The following is an 18,026-nucleotide window of genomic DNA, read 5'->3' on the forward strand; positions in this document are numbered from 1 at the left end:
GGTCCCCAAGATATCCTGAGGTTCCTGCACCTGCCAGGAAATGACATTCTTTACTCACCTGGTAAGGCTGCTGGGAACCCTGTTACCAAAGTATCAGGCCAACATTTCCAAGGGCCTTTATTGGTTCCAAGCTTCATAAAGTCAACCTTAGTTCCTTAAAGCTGTCTGGTCATATTGGAGTCTATGCATGTCACTCTCACATATGACATTCTAGTTAAAGCCTTGGTAAAATAACCAGTATTTCCAATAGCGTCCTGGGACACCATGGGGAAATCTGAAGTAGGCGGTCCAAGGGGGTGCTCTTCACTCCTAGACATCTCAAATGTTTTATTTATAAATACTTTTAGATTTATATAACAGTTGCAGGGACTGTAAAGAAAGCTCCCTATTCAAAGGGAAACCCAGTTTCCCCTAATGTTAACATTTTATATAATCATGGTACATTTGCCAAAACTAAAAGATCAACACTATATATATATATATATATATATATATATATATAGTCAAAATGGTTCAGGGGGGAATGATGTGGGAGCCAAAGGCAAGCTGAGGGCAAAGCACAACATATATATATATATATATATATATATACACACACACACACACACACACACACACACACATATGTATAATGAACTAAACTCCAAACATTTTGGATTTCATCAAATTTTCTATTAATATATTTTTCTGTTTCAGGATTCCATGTGATATCCCCTTAGTCTCTTCTGGTCTGTGACAGTTTCTCAGTGTTTCCTTATTTTTCATGGCCTTGATTGACTGTTTTAAAGAGTGCTGGTCAGGATTTTATAGGATGTCCCTCCATTTGGTTTTGTCTGATGTTTTTCCCATGATTATATTGGGGTTATGGGTTTTGAAGAGGAATATCATGGGGATGGAGTGCTCTTCTCATTATACCAAAAGGTACTTAATAGCAACATGACTTACCGCTGGTGATGTTAACCTGGATCACTTGGTTAAGGTCGTGTTTGTCAGGTTTCTTCACTGTAAAATTGTTTAAGTTTTAGTTTAAATTACAGTTAGTTAACATATGGTATAATATTAGTTTCAGGTGTATGTAAAATTATTATTTTTTCCCTTTCTCTACTCTGTTCTATAGATACCTGAGTCACTAAGCCCAGCCCACACTCAAAGGGAGGGGAATTAAACTCCACCTCTTGGACTGGGGAGCAGGGACATATATCATTTCAAATTATTCTGTAAGGAAGTTTTGCCTCTCTTTCTCTATTAATTAAATCACTTATTTATATCAGTTGGATTGTTAGTGTCTAAACATAGTACTTTTTACCCCCAAATTTACAAACGAATGAGCTTTTCAGAAACATGTGTATCCTGAGGATTCTGAAAAACACAGACAAAACCCATTCCTACTAGGTCACTTCTTGCTTCCTCTGAATCATAGGCTTTAATGATAGCTGTAAATGAAAAAAATAAATGAATGACACACACAGGTGAGCATGAAGATCATTAGCACTGTCTGAGGGTAAGGATGTTTGACTCTAACACCAGTGTCTGACCAAAAAGCTACTCATATTTCCTTTTGCTTTGTTTTGTTTTAAACAAAGAATCAACCTTATTGGACATTCGGGGTCAGTTTCTCTTTTTGCCCTTCCCTGTGACTTTGGCTGGTGTGAGGCCTGGGACTGCTGCCTGATACAGAGTGGAGGAGGCCTTGTTGATGTAGCATAGGCCAACCATGGAGAATGTGAATCAGGTGGTGAGGCAGACTCGGTGGGTGAGGCCGGATGCAAAAAGAGCCAACGGGAGGCAGAGAAGAATCTCATGGAAGATCTTTGCTTGGAATCCTTTGCCAAAGACAAGATTCTCCAGATTATTGAAAGCAGTCAGAGAGAAGACAAAAAGGCCAAAGCCCAGCAGTCCCCATGAATGGCGAGCTACTCGCTGCAGACAAGCTGGTGGCTACCATCTGCAACCTGGTGAAGAGTAGCAAGTACATGAGGGAGGAGAGTGCCAGAGAGGCACCTGCATCTTACCCTTGGGCCCAATGGATGCCTCAGGCCAAGAAATAAGGTAGCCTACCTGAGCCTTTGCTCTGCGCATGCGTCGGCCCCTCAGGGTTCTCCTTTTGATTCTCCTTAAGGCTCACAAAATCTTTCACGTTAAGACTAAGTGCTAGAGGGGTAGTTGATTCAGCCACTTTTGGAAGATGACTCTAAAGTATTCCCTCACAATGTCTTCAACAACTCAGTGACCTTTACCAGGCAGGAAAAAAAGCAGAGGGAGAGCACTGCCTTTTTAAAGTGAGAAGCCTAAAGCTTGAGGCTCTGGCAACCGGGTATTTGGAAGGCTATTTTTTTTCACCAGCCGGAAATCACGGACCAATTGTAGACCGGCTCCTCGGTGTTCTCATTGGTCCGCACCCAAGAAGAAGGCGGGGCTTTGAGTATAAAAAGGAGGCTGGCTGGCGGCCGCAGTTGCTTGCGGTGCTGCTGTAGGGTTGGGGTGTGTGGGTCCCTGAGTGAAGTAGTTCGCGGTTTTACAGGCGTATTAGTAGCTGAGGGGGTTCTCTGAGGGTTAAGGAGGGGATGGGTGGAAAGAACCAAACTTCTCGTTGGATCTCAAGGGAAATTTGGGGTAGCTTACTTTAGAAGTGAAAGAATGAAGAAAAAGATGGGTATCTAAGCAAACAGATCAAGGAACTCGAAAGCAGTCATTTGCAGACCGAAAATATCTCTGTTATGTTATGTAGGATGTTATGGCCGCTTCCTGAAGTCACTTTATCAGTCATGTCTTCCTCGAAATATAGAGGAGAAACTTTTATAGTTATTGGGAGTCCTGGGGGGGGAGGGGCGGTTCTTAAACTTTGGGGCTCCTGGGTGGCTTAGTTAAGCATCTGACTTCAGCTCAGGTCATAATCTCCCAGGTTGTGAGTTTAAGCCCAGCGTCGGGCTCTGTGCTGACAGCCTGGAGCCTGCTTCGGATTCTGTCTCCCTCTCTCTCTCTCTCTCTCTCACTCTGTCCCTCCCCTGCTTGCACTCTGTCTCTTTCTCCCTTAAACATTAAAAAATACAAAAAAACCACACTGAACCTTGAACTTTGAGTTTTCTTCTCTCGTGCTCAAACCTCGCTGAGAAGTCACCTGCTTTAACTGACTTGTGTTTAACCTCCCACTTAGAAGATGGTTGATCAAATCACTCTTCCAACTAACTTCAGTTGTATAAGCCTTAAAAGGACAGAAGTTTAGAGCTTCTATGCTCAAAGCAGATTCAGTAATCTAGCTTTCCTCACAAAAATTTCCTACTTTTTTTTTTTCTAGTGTTCAGTTGGAGTCCTAAAGTCTCTATTGGAAACTCCTGTCTAGACTAATGGCAAAAAGTGAGGACAAACCACCTCCTCCCTGCGTTAAGAGACCAAAAGTTAGATTGGCTTGGGTGGAAACCGTGGGAGAAAAATGTAGAATACTTTGGAATTACATTTCTTTGGGGGAAGGAATTGTCTTTAGTGACAAGTTGGTGAAGAACTAAAGTGAACTTCTAGCACATGTGGCTTTTGAGCCTTCTTACCAGGGAGTTAAGTTTTAACCACATTCATTTTGCAAGCCCTTGTCTGACCTGAAAATGATACAAAACCTGTGGGCTGAAACTTACCTACTTGTATGTGGAGCTGGAGGGGGGAAATGTATTACCTCTCCCTGAACTCTTCATTTAATGTCAGAATTGCTCACCTGAGATCACTTTTCTGATGAGGAACGGATAGGAGCTTTTGCAGTTGGAATAGTAAAGAAATTTGACTTAGATGGTTACCTAAAGCACCATGAGGATTGTGAAGTTTCCTTGAGCTTATTAACAATGTCACAAAGGAAGTCGATAATGTGGCATCTTTGTAACAAACTGATCAAGAGCATCCTAGGTGACAATCGGGACTATGATGATTTCCCAAGTGCTACCTAGCAAATCGTAGTGTCACCTGTATAACAAAGTGGTCTCGTAAAAAATCGCACTATATCCAAACTATACCTAGGTCTACCTGCTTTAAGAAAAATCTGGAAAAATAAAGTAGGATACACAACTTTGTCTACCCTCACCCCTATCAGTGGGGAATTAATTTCGATAATGTACTTGTGAAGGAAAGCCGGGCTCAAGAAGAGCAAAGATCTTGCCTTGTAGACAATGTGCTCAAGACACGTATAGTTCTGGGGTTGGCAATTTGCTTGACGCAGAATCACTTGACCGATGAGATCTGGGGTCTTGAGTCCCAGCTTTTCCAGAAGATGCTGCTGCTTGCTAACTGACGGTTATAACTAGAACTGGGGTAAGGGGAGGGAGTGCTCCAGCAGGATGAGGCCCAGGGATTGCAATTAATGGCTTTGCTTCTTCATGGCTGCCTAACACTGAAAACCAATATTCTCGTTACTCCTCCTGTAGCATTCTCACCTGTAATCATGTCTTTACTGATGGCAAAATTTCTCTGCTTTCCAATAATTCCAGAAACTGGTATACTGGTGACTTGCAATGAAGAATTCAGTTAAACTTAGGTGAATTCTAAGATGAACAGCATGGTATGTTTTGTCTGCCAGTCCCCTTTCCATTTCTGTAAACTTCATTAAATATAAAAGTGAAAGGAAAAAATGAAAAGCAAACCATATACACAACTTCAAATCTACAAAATACTTCAGTGTACTAGACAAAATGCTGACTTCCCAGTAGAAAACTAACTGGAGACCCTGAAAAGCTTTGCTTTTCTCCTTAAAAATGCAGACCAAAACAACACCTACTGTTTGCCTATTTAAAGGACTCCACTGCAGGTGGGCCCTATAAAACTGGTGTCTGTATGTTGGTGTTACTGCATAGGCTTCTGGAGCCACTTGGCTCTAGATATCAAACTAGGGTATGATGAAGGGTTAGTAGTCACTTTTGTAAGACCATAAGTGAAGAGTGGGGAGAAGGGGTTCAATAACACCAAGCTTCTTAAATGTCAAACTTCTAGAACAAAACCTGGAGCAGTGCAGGGTTCTCTGCCAATGGGAATTTGGCCATGCTCTAGGACCTTTTTATCTGTGTGGTTACCTCCGAGCTGTGGCCTGATGTGCATTCTGTCTGCTTTCTGGCCACTGGGCTCCGTTCAACCCAAACCTCCTAAGTTTTTTTCTTGAAACTTGCCTGGGATTTAGCTCTTCATAACTCCAACCCCGACAAACCCTTAGGGTGGCATTAATAGAAATTCTTCAGCTGTGGCAAGACGATTTTGCGTTCAACTCATTACTTGGGTTTCTGCTTAGTATTCAGTGGTTACCCAGAGCTGCTTCACACCAGAGTTCAGTGCTACCTTCCCAGGAAATTGGTTGTTTGCTTAGTTTATTTCTTAGCACTAAATCTTAGTGTCTGTAGTCAGACCATTATCATTATCCTAATTGTAATCAGCTACTCAGACTAGAACTAAGCAAGAAGAGTAGGAAAACTATTAGAGGTGAGAATTCAATGATAGAAATTGTAACCAAGTAAACTGAAATGTGTGCCTCGGAGAGAAGCAGTTTCTCAGAAGGGTTTTTGTTAAAGGCAGCACTCTGAATATCAAGAGCCCCCCCCCCCCCCCACCATAAATCTTACATGTAGCTGATGCATTATTGGCTATCCTTTTTTAAAAAAATATAATTTGTCAAATTGTTTAACATAGTGTGTAAAGTGTGCTCTTGGTTTTTGGGGTAGATTCCCGTGGTTTGGCTATCCTAACTCAAGCCAGTAGCTTTTGGACCTTTGTGTGTGCAATCTTGATACATAAAAAACCTGCTCTAGGAACAGGGGAGAAATGTACATTTTTATCAGCCTACTGCCCCAGAGAATATTCAAGGTACTAGGGAACATAATTTGAAAGTGTTTAAAATATACTTAAGCTTGTTGAAGAAAAAATACTGACGCATTAGTTTTAAAAGGAAAAAAAGTCCTCATTCAGGAAGACACTTCAAGCTTGCAGCTGTGATTACAGTATTAACTTCTCAATTCTCCCAGTGCTTCTAGGGAAACTCCATATCTTTAGGCCTCATTTCATTTCCTCTACGGCAAACTTAAGTTTAAGTAGAAATGAACTCACTCTGGGTCTTTGGCTTCTGTGATGTCTGTTCCAGTGTTGTCAAGTCTGAGGTCTTGCATGAAATGGAGATGGAATTGGAGAAAAGGCTCACTGGGAAGCTTCAACCTTCACTATGGTTCTGAATCCTTTGAGGCATAAAGCAGTTTGCTTACGTAATAGTCCTTTCACAGACCTGATTCTGTTTAACTCCAAAGGCTGACATTTTTTTCTCCAGGGGAAAAATCCTGTAGAAGCCTGTGGGTGGGAGCTGTGGTGGCCGGAGGTGATCCAGGTCAGTTTTCCCTTCCCCCACCTCCCAAACCTGACCCATGGTCCAGGAGACTGGTGACTGCAGCAAGTGACTGGCTGGGAGCAAATAACTCTTCTCTGAAGCTTGTGTTAATGTGAGGCTGGTCTGAAGGCAACTAGATTCAACAGCCCTGTACTGAGCACACTCTGAAAGGAGGCCTTGCCCTCTTAGGAACGTACAGCACAGCTTAGGAAGGAACACAAACACCCAGCTGTGGCCGAAGATGCTTAACTGCAACAACTCTCCACAGAAAAGGGTGAGGGGGGAGGCTGGCTGGGAGTCAGAAATGAATTTCATATCTGGCTGTTACTCTCCGAAGTAACTTTGAAAAGTGTTGAGTAGACTTCTCTTTTGGCCTAAATTTCCCTTGCAGAAAAAACCATAAAGGCTTGTTTAAAATCTGCTATGGAATCCAGGCACAATCTTCCTCAACTGCGTGATAGAAAGGGCTTCTGAAGAACCTAAGGATGGAGTGAAGGGAATGAAGCTTCACTGCAGTAGCAGGAAGGGTCTCACTTCCCCAGTGGGATGGCCTGGGTGGAAGCAAGGCCAGGTTTTGAGTGGAAGGGTGGAAGCTTGGAAAAGCCCAGGATGGTTTTTGGTCTGTGTGCTGCTGCTGGTGAGGTTTCTAGAAGCAGTAGAGAATTCTTTGAGGGATGTTTACACTAGGTATGATCAACTAAAGGACAAGCAATCACTGTCTAAAGATACCTGATGATGTAACATTTTTGTTCTCATGTCTGAGGTTTAGGAATTCCCAGGTAGATGGGATGTGGTATAAACAGAACAATCTTGTGATCTTGTCTAATTCTCTGAAATCAAGTTCTCATCCCAGAGAACCCTCAACTTCTGAAGTAGCATTTGTGGAAAGCTTCTAGATGACAAGGTTGTTGGCACATAGTCTCCTATAAATTCTTTATAAAGACACTAGAATGGTGCTGAGACATGTGAAACACAAGTACAAACCACATACTACAATCCTAATGACCCCATTAAATGAAACTCCGTTTTAACCCGATAGACAATCTATTTCAACATGTAATACAAAAACTAAAGGGCTTATATTTTGGTACTATTTGTAGTTGCTATGCATCTTAAACTTACAGCACATCTCCATTCAGACTCATTCAAGTGCTTGGTGGCTAGTGGCTATCCCATGGGAATAGATAAAAGGTAACATTGGGGGGCCTACTATCCCTCTTAAACTTCACTTCCCATGTTTTAGATGTTGGTCCAAGCTGACTTGTGTAGAAAGTAGTTTCACTATTGCTGCCAGTTGAGTTCAAACCTTTCAAGAGGGAAATTCCCAGGAATCAGAACATTGGAACCATTTAAACTATTTACTTGGACTTTGTCAGAATGATTGCCTTTGTTTATACCATCATACATCAGCAATATGGCCATCTTCCACACCCCTAGCAATCATTTTGATTATTGTTGGCAAACTTTGTCCTGGAATCTTCAGGGCCATGTCTAAAAGCACACAGTCTAAAGCTTAGTTTACTAACTCATGGCTGTTCTAAGTAGAGGAAACTGGAAAAATACCACATGTAGCTCTTACTTTTTGAGTATTTTCCAATGGAGTTAGTGATATCATAAAGAGAACAAGTACTTAAGCATTTAATACCTAACCAGAGCCTCACTCACTACCACCACCGCCCCCCACCCCCCACCTCCAAAATGCATACCAGAGTTTCTTCATTGTGGGAGAAACTACCTCTTAGTGTTGAATTCCACTCCAGTTAGGCTGGTGATGGACTGTTACCAAAACCCTTCATGAGCCAACTGAAGTATAGATTCTGATAAACTTAACAGGACTGGAGATGTGCCTGCATAAGGACCAGTGTAAGTGGGTATCAAACTGAATTAAATTGTCTTCAGAGTAGAGAGGAATCCTCCTTATAACAACTCCTTACTCAAGACTTCCTAGGTAAACTGATTAAGCCTGGATTGGAATTTAGAACTGGGCTAGTCCCTGCGCCCCCACCAGGTGTTTGCATTCATTGGCAGTATCTAAATTGGCCAAGGGGAAGTTGTGTTGGGAGCAGGAAGGTGAAGAGAAGCATGTCTCTTCCTCAGACCTGTGTTAAAAAGCTGTGGTGAGGCTGAGCCCCAGGTTCAAGTTGGGCAGCTTTACGGTCAAGGTGTCCAGTGGAATATGGAAGCCTCACTTAAGAAATATAGTTTGGTCCTCACATGGTGAAACATATTCTCACATACCCTTGGCACCTCTTAGAAGGTAGGTTGGGCAGTTGACATAAATAAGGCCAAAGCAGAACTGGAACCAACTTTTTCATGAACCTATCTGAGGTCCAAAAATAATGGAGGGTATTTGGGGGAAGTTGTGATACTGTGGGGGTGGTGGTAGGCATAAGCCAACAAAATGGGTTTTGATATCATGCCCTCATTTATAGTCCTAAAGGGCTAAAACATGAGCAATCAGGGGTTTGTTTTGGAGGCATATCACTTCAAACAGTACACAATGCAAAGCTTTGTGAGATATTTGAGTGGCTACAGAATAGAAGCAGAGTCAGTATCTTTACTGTCTGTACTAATTAAGGAAATACTTCATAATTGATAAAAGTGATGTACTTGCTAAGATGGCAAGTCCCTTAGTGGTGCGAGTCCCCAGCAGCCCCAAAGTTGAGGAATGGGAGCCTAGGAGCAGTGTCAGTGTGGAAGTTAATAATGCAGGTGGCCACCATTGAGATCCATGGGGTGATTGAACGGCATGCGAAGCATCTGCCTGATTCTCAGGAACTTCCCAGCATTGTTGGGGGTGGGGGGAGGAGGAGGAGGAGGAGGAGGAGGAGGATGCTTGTGGTATTTTCAGGTCTAGATCTAGACCTCCTGTTGATGGCCAGCATGCAGATATGTGCCTTGTTACATCTTGGGCGCAGACCACTCAACCACCCTTGAGCTGCAATAAATCTCCAGAGGCCAATGGAGAAGTCATCTGGAGGTACTAGCTTTTTTTGTGGCAAGTCATAGCTGGGGGGCGGAGAGCATCACTCAGCTGGAAGCTATACTGTAAAACGCTTTGAATGATTTGGCCGTTACTAAGATGCTTTTGAATAACTTAACACTTGGCACTAGATCACTGGCTTTGTTGCTAAATACCTTAAATATCCTACCTAGTTTAAGAATTAGACTTTAAGCCAAAAGTGTGTGTTAACCCATTATATATCTGAGGGAGCTGGGATCCCATTTACCTTGTCACACGTTGATAACGCTGACCTGGAATCTCCGGTGCTTTCTCCTCACTGCTGCCTCTCTGGATTGTTTCTTGATAGTAAGGATAATGAATCTCAAGTGTTACCTGTGGCTTTTATGGTTTTAAAATTATGTATAATAAACTATGTATAATACTTAAAGGATTTTCTGGGAGTTCTTAACCAGTTAGCTTATATAATAGGCCAGGCTAACTTGTAAGTAGGAGGCAGTAATAATGCAAGAGTGGTTTCCTTCACCTTGTGGGCCACTAGAAATGAGGCTTTGTAGAGACAGCTAATCCTTCATGGTAACTGGAAAAGTTTCTACAACCTGCAACGCCTTGTCAAGTTACCTTAACCTGCTTTTACTGGCAGTTACTGTTTTTACAGGCAGCACTTGCTTTGTTTTGAAAACTACTTACTACTTTGTTTTGAAAACTACTACTCCACTCTCCTAGAATAAGAGTGGTCCTGTCCCCTCTACCCAGTCTTAAAATAGACTTCAGTATTTTTCCCAAGCTAAGTTTTGGCCCCCAATCCAGCAATAAACATTTGTCTAAAATGAGTCTTCAAATGCCAATCATGGTCTTAGCTAATGTAACATGATTACTCAAAGACAAAAATCCCAGAGACTGGTGACAGATCTGTCTTAGGGGGAAGGTAATTCTTACACATTTACTGTTATGTAACTGCCCTTGACTACTGAAACAGAACCAGTCTTTTTACTTAGGGATTCTCTTGCTCTCAAAATAAACTTAAGCAGGACCCACGGTGCCAGACATGGGGCTCAATGTCCCCCACAGATCATGACCTGAGCCAAAGTCAAGAGTCAGACGCTTAACCAACTGAGTCACTCAGGTGCCCCTGAACTAGTCTTCCTATAAAATGCCTAAACACAGTAGAAGACATAGGCATGGGGAAACTGACCAATATTTGACGTGACTCAACACTTAATAGGCTGAAGGGAACTTAACCTGTATTGCCAGCTAGTCAAATGTTTGTCACTTTAGCTAATGCTAACAGATTTAAGTCCAGTCAATGTTTTTCCCTGTCCAAAGAATATACAGGATAGGACCTTGTCTGGTAACAAAGTTCCCTCAAATAGATACTTAATAACTGTGATTCACAGGTTTTTTAAAGTTTTACAAGACTGAAAACTTGGAATTGTATTTTACAGGTTTGTTTTCATTTATGATCTGATCCTCCATAAATTGCCTGAATCTTTGCAACTCGTTTGATACTTGGCATGTCCCTATCACTAACAACTTGAATTAATAGATCTACCTATGTAGAAGCGGAGTTTGGAATTGTTTTAAATTTATTTTTTTTTTTTTTTTGAGTTTGGAATTTTCTAGAGTTCTACCTGTTGCATACCTTCCTGGTCTCCACCCATCCTCATTGTTCATTGGAATTGGGTGTATTTTAGAATGCTTATTTGAAAGGTTCCTCTACCTCTGTCAAGGGTGAGAAAGATCTATCAGATCAATAGATGAACCAGACAGGACTTAATTCCGTGGGCACCTCAATCTAGGCAATGTTGATGTTTAGAAGAATACCTGAAATTTGGAGTGAGGAAGCCAGGCTTATCTCTACTCGGTGTACTCCATAGTGAATTCTTCATTGAAATGCAGCAGGTAGTTTGTTTCATACTATGTTGTGACCCATAACTGGAAATTATTCTGCTTTGTGGTCAATTCACAGATGTTTAAAACACCCTGGATCCGTGGCATAGGGCCCCTTCTGTTTGGGTTCTCCAGTTCCATTCTCATGTCTCCATACTAATTATACTCTTGCCTAATTTTATACCACTTTCAGCTCACCTCTTATGTTCACGTTCTATTCCCATTGTACCACTTGGCTTTAAATTTGTTCTAATCCATTGTACCACTTGGCTTTAAATTTGAGTGGATATTGATGGTTTTAGTTCTCCCTTTTCCTTAGGTTAATAAGAATTTTCAGTCTTAAATATAAATGTTCTTTGCTCAAATATGTAGAACCTGGTCACCTTATGTGAACAGATAAGTGTTAAGTCTGTAATACATGTGTGGATATGACAAGGAATAAACAGTAGCAACAGGAGCCAAGACAATACTATTCGGAATGCTTCTACATATTTTGGTTCATTTATTTCTTAGTAACTACTGCACAGTGGCTCCATTTCTAGAGAAACAAACCTGCGACCCAGAGTATAAGTTGTTTTCTCAATCTCTCAACCTGGGAAATTGTTTGTTTTGGGTTAAAGTGTTTTTATCTATACAATTAAGTTGCCCTTACAATGACTTGCTATAATATACAAATAGAACAAACATTTCTTCAATGCTTTATCATAGTTAAGTGTTAGGTACCTCTATTAATAGCAAACAATCTCTAAAATAAGCCTAAACTACACATAATCAGGTGAATGTTATTTTTTACCTTGCTCAGCAGGAAGCTAGGCATCATAAGGGAATAGTCACTTCCTGTAGAACAAAGTCCTATCTGCTTACCTGGTTCTCTGGTACACTGACTCAAATGTCAACCGTGGGTAACGTGGGGCATCTACCATTATGTGAATGGAAGCTCTTGTTGTGGCAACATGACTGATTAAATATCACGAGCTTAGTCATGTACATGTTTGCATCAGACTAAATGACCAAGTAGACATAAAAAGGTGGTATAAATCTATCATAATCACTTGGCATATACCTTGCTGTCTTTTCCCTCTTTTGTGGCTTAACTGTAACAGATCTCTCTGGTCTGCTTTAATAAACTAAAATCATTTAAGGGCTGCTGCTTAGTACACGTATACACTTAATTCTCCTTAATAGTAAACTCTAGATATAATAGACAGTCTGTCTGATTCAGTGAGGCAATCAGTACCTGTCACCTTGATAAACCAGAACTGATGTAGAAATCTTCCTCTGAGGTGTTTAAGATAGTCCATTTCTACTTCTGACTTACCTGAGAATGCATGCATAAACTGGCCCATTGCCAGTTAAACGAAACTCAACTACTCAGTCCTAGGTAGCTATCAACTTCGATAGGTGATGCTCAGAGGCTGACTGCCCAAAGTATCCCTTGTAAAACGTACTGTGATTTGAACTCTAGGTGTGGTCCAAAGCCAGATACTAGTTCTCTTATATGTGGAGGTGCTAGATGGTTGTGGAAATGCTTCCCTCAGCCCCCAACTCCACTGTCAATTGCTTCTATTCTCTCATGAATGAGTGGTTAACACTTTGCACTTTGTTTTCCCAAATACCTAACTTAGTTATTTTACTCACCTTGTCTTCTCTTTGGTTGGGCTGTTCAACTCTTCACACTTCAGTGCTGTTAAAACTGTTGTACATCTTCATGGGGACCTCCAGACCTTCATGACCCTTCTACTTTATCTCCATATTTCAGTTGCTGCCTTTATTTCCTTGTTAACTTGTCTTTTTCCCAAGTAACAATCTTGTAGGCTCTATTTGTTATGGCTTTCTTATTTTTTTATAGGCAGTTTTTAAAAATTGTAGCTGAAGACTACAATAAAACAATGTCAACATAATGAAAACTATCAGTGCAGTATAAACTTTTGTCAAGATCATGTAATAGACATCCTAAAAAATTAAGGCTTCTACAAAAATTAAGTACCCAGTAAATATTTTGTTCTACCACCAGGATCTCTCTAAAGGTACAGAAACTTTTTTTTTTAATTTTCTGATAAACCTAATCCTGCATGATTCTAAATGCCTACTTTGTCCTTATACTGAAAAGGTAGAGCTTGGATGAATTAATAAAGATTAAGGTAGATCTTTGCCTCTCAACTTAAATGGAGTTTGGATTCTCCCAACTGCCAATTATTGCAGTAAAAGGAGGGGGAGAAGAAAAAAGGGAGAGTTGTCAATCTTAAGCTTAAATTCTCTTTGCACTCTCCCTGCTCCCAAGAAAAAAAGTAAATTTTAATTCTTACAACAGAAGTTTCCCCTTGCCTCCAGATATTCTAAACAAGTTGATAAAACATGGCATAACCACAAATCAAGGTAGCACAAGAATTGAAACTTGTGTGGTAGTCTTTATTTTCACCAATTCTTGTGTGTTAAACTCCCCAACCTAAGTAGCTGCCTTAGTCTAAGATGGGTTCCACTCACTGACTTCACTCTCCTTTCTGAATCCGTCTCTGGCCATCTGTGACTGTTGGAGGCTAAGTCTTGGGTCTGTCCCTAGCAGCAAGAACCCTTGGGAGTGGCCCAAGGGAGTGAGCCCTTGGGAGTGGCAAGACTCATGTGAGAAACTCTTAAGTGGTTCAAGAGATCAGGCTTCTGTAAACATGACCGACTTCCACAACTATGTTGAATGACTTGTCCTAAAAGGGCTTGACCTGGGTGACTGTTTCTAACCAGCTAAGCAGATAGCCATGGAGGGTTATATGAAATTGAGAACGAGTGCCTTATAGCAGATACGGTGAAACACATTACCACAGCGACATAGATGCCAGCTGAAAAAGAATTCCCCCTTTAAAAATATAGTCCCCAACTTTTCAGGCAAGTTAGCAAAAGCAGCCAATTTCACAACTTGGTCAAGCTTTCCTTTTTCTATGGTTGCTAAGTGCCCCCTGTTGGAAGATGTGTTAAAATCTTTAGTTGGTAGTTGTGCTCTGTATGCTTAAATAACAAGATCCTGTGTTTTGAATGGACCAAAGCTCCATAAACATGAGAGCATGGGGTTAGTCTTGATTGGTTCTCTCCCTGTGGCATTTGCTTTGATATGTATTTGGTACAGCCTTCACGGTTTGAATGTTTCCCGGTCTTGGTCTTTTATTCCAGAGAAAGGCTTTTTAGAAGTGGCATCAGTATCTATAAACATCATCCTTGCATTTCTCCCCCTAAAAGCTAGTTGTTTGTTGAAGATAGTTGAGAAAGGGGGGAGCTGGACATTTTAGGCTGGTTGGCATCCTGAAAACTGGCTTCTGTTCTTAGAAAAAACTTTTCCCCCCAATAATCCCCTCCTACTTTCTGGTACAAACTTTTGAAACTGGGCTTGATGGGATGTTAGGAGTAAAATGGTTAATTTTCTGGCAGTAATAACTTATCAAATGAGATGAGTTAAAAGCCTGGGATGTCCCAGACTGTGCATCTCAAAGTATCAGGTGTAGGATCAGTTGGTTTCTAATCTGTCACAGGCTAACACTTTGTAAATACAGTGAAAAGAACTATCAGAATCCAAATTCTATTAGACAAAATGTAGAATTATATTTCAATAATCCAAACAAAAGGGGAAGGAATAGATTTTACATTGATTCTTTAAAGTGACTAAAAAAAATTGTAAGATATGTAAATGTTGAGTTAAAATGGAATACAATTGCACTAAATGTTATGCAGAATGAATACTTGTATTAGTACTTCCAAATGTTCAGTTTCTAGTGTGACGGGAGGTTTGTTTCTTAACTTATTGAATCTAGGTTGGATCCACAGCAATGCTACTCCAAGAAATAACTACCATGTTGTAATAACTTTAGTAGGGGAACTCAAAGAATTGAGTTGATCACAGTGGAAGTCTTTGAAGCCATCACAGCAGGCACAGGAGATAACTTAGCTAAAATAAATGAAGTCATGCTGTATTTGAATTCACCTTCAATCCTTCATTGTTAGCCATTTACAAATTTACCCCATAAAGCTATGGATATCTTTCTACCAGACAAAGGGATTTTGGATCTGAATTTCCTATACTTGGATCTCTTGATGGAAAACAAAATTCAATGTGTTCTAATTCAAAAGATGCTTGATCATTTAGTAGACTTGGAATATCCAGAATACCTACTTCATTGATTTGTCAAATTATGTAACCTCTAATGACTCTTTCAGGAGTCTAACTTTTGTCTTTATCTTACCTGAACTGCATACGCATTTTTATTGGGAGCTTTTAGAGGCTGTTGGTATGGTTTGGAGGCCAGGGAGAATGTGGTTAGGCCCCTTATCTTCTCATCCACTTTGATTCTTCTGTCAACTAGATTATCTCAAAACACCCTTGGGGGAAGGTAGGTTGCAAATAAATGACATTAACTATTAAACACAGCTTTTGAGGTCTTATGTGGCTGAGGAAGAACTAAAATTTATGATATGAACCTTAAAAGTGCTAGCGAACTGAAGTTTCCAGGATTTCAGCATGGAAAGAGTAAAAAATGACTAAATCCTAGATCTACAGTTAGGATGCCATGCTTACAAATTCCCTTGAATGACTGTGCCAAGTGGGGGGTGGGGGCTTGAACTTTAGCCATTTCTTCATCCTCTCATGATGCCCCAGTCTGCCCTGTTTCTTAGTAATGCAATTGGTTCTTGCTTGATATGTAAACAGGGTTTCAAGCCATAAATATACTTCTGTAAACCAGGCTATCATTTCCTAAACCCATCCTATATAGGAATTCTGGAAGTGCTGCTTTCCCATGGAGTAGTCAGGTTTTCAGCAAGGTGACATAATCCAGATTCTAGAACAGATTTGGCACACTGGCCTGAGCCTGGAGTTCTAGATATTCCATCTTCTGGCTGTGTGACCTGTTGGCAAGTTAGCTACCCTCACCAATCAGTACACAAGATGTTTTTCATAGGATGAGTAAAATGGTTCATTGTTCCTCAAGGCTGAGGCAGTTATTTTTTGTCCTGATACAGGACTGTGTAAAATGAGATTTTTTTTGTCAGTAAAGGGAATGGAGCCTTTCAGAAGGCTACATCTAGAGTCTGTAGGGAATTAGGTATTCACAGGCTGCTTACAAAACTGGAGCATTAAGTTCCATAGGGTGTTATAGCACAACACTTTCTAATCACTTTCAGTCATGGCTCTCATGGAAAGTACTTAGTAAGCTGGATGAAGGTGCTCATGGCTGAAAGTCCTAGTTTTCCTGAGGAATGAGAGATTTATGTCCTATAACTATCAATATAACCCACTCTGACTCGCTAGGAAGCTCTGCTTGTGGGTGCTGTTTATTTGGAGAAAATGTCCCTGAAGACCTTGCTAGAAAAACGTTTCAACTACATTCTGCACATTGGGGAAAATTTGGAAGTCAGTGGTTTTTGAACATCATTGCTAGCAGACAGGCAAAAGGTAGGCAACAAAGATGAGACTTGAGTTTGTCTAGAATGTCCCATCTTCACAGGTGAAGCCTCTTAGCTCTCTAACCCAGGTTCTAGAGCCAATTCTATTTATGGTATAATAGGCCAGCGGTGGTCACTTAGTATTAAGTCAGTTCTGTTATTGGTCCATGCTAATCTTGACAGACTTTAGCGACTAATTACTTCTTTCCATTTTCTAAGCTCCCATGTTAAACCCCACTCCTAAGAATTGAATATCTACTTAGATCTTCAAGTCTTCCTGGACCATGGCAATGTACTATGCAATCTACCAAGGAGCAGTAGCTGTCCCTGAGGCAACCCTCCCCGTGTAGTGTCCATGTCCTGACTAACCCTGGTACAGCTTGTTCTCCCAATGAAATCTACCCAGAATCAGTTCTGACCTAAGTAGCTTGCTTCTTCTGAGATTGTTAGATAATCTACAGGATAAGGATGGGATTCTCAACTACTGAAAACAGGACTGATCATAGGCTTTCTTTTCATGAGATTGATGATCAGGGAAAGAAGGTAAATAGAAACATAATAGAACTATCTAGACCTTACAATGTACCACTTCAATATAATAGAGAATCATGTCTTAGTGATTTTTACCATACTCAGAGATCTTTGATCAAATGGTGGGTAGGAGTTGTAAGTGGGAGGCATGCCCAGACATGGACTCGGGCCTTCCCCATGCCTGCCTGTGTAACAACAGCTATCATTGTCTCTTTTCTATATTGGGTTTTCTCTAAATTGTCACTTGGTGGGTTTCAGCATTGCAGTCTGGAAAAAATGCACACAATTATAATCAACATCAGAATTGACACCTGAGACTAAACCTGGGCAAAATTCCCTAAGCCCTTCTGGTGAAGTTTTGTCTTGTGTTCAAGACTGGGGCTAGGAAAGGGACATGGAACTGAGTCCTGTTGGGGAAGCTCATGGAAAAGATATGACTGCCAGTTTACCTATTAACTGGACCTGAGCAATTAGATTCTTACCCCCTCCTTTGCCCTTGGAATGTGGACTCCAATTTTCCACATTCCTGCTCTGAGGCTGTTCCAAGGACCTAGCCTTGGGATAATAATGTGGTATTGAATAGGTACTGTTATGCCCAGAATTTGTGATCCCCAAAGACCACCAGGGAGCCGAGTCCCATGCAAAAGCAAAGAGCCTTTATTCAAACTAGCTCGAGCTCAATCCCTTGCCTGCACCCGATGCAGCGGTGAGATACCAGAGAGAGAGGGTGTTTCGCAAGCACAAAGGTTTTATAGGGGTCTAGGGGCAGTTGGGGGGGGGGGTGTGATGGTCGTGGCCTTAGCTGATTGGCTGGGGAAGGGTCAGAGTCCCATTGCGCAGGTTGCCTGGCATGGATTGAAAGGGAAGTAGGCGTGGTCTGAGGTT

At 41.1% G+C, this 18,026-nt stretch overlaps 1 pseudogene; it reads right to left on the reverse strand.

The window, feature by feature from the left end:
• Nucleotides 1-650: 650 nt before the first annotated feature.
• Nucleotides 651-18,026, reverse strand: part of LOC132677527 (dolichyl-diphosphooligosaccharide--protein glycosyltransferase subunit KCP2 pseudogene) — a 94,868-nt pseudogene continuing 77,492 nt past the window's right edge.

The sequence above is a fragment of the Panthera onca genome, chromosome B1, assembly GCF_046562875.1.
Source record: "Panthera onca isolate mPanOnc1 chromosome B1, mPanOnc1 haplotype 2, whole genome shotgun sequence".
NCBI lineage: Eukaryota > Metazoa > Chordata > Mammalia > Carnivora > Felidae > Panthera > Panthera onca.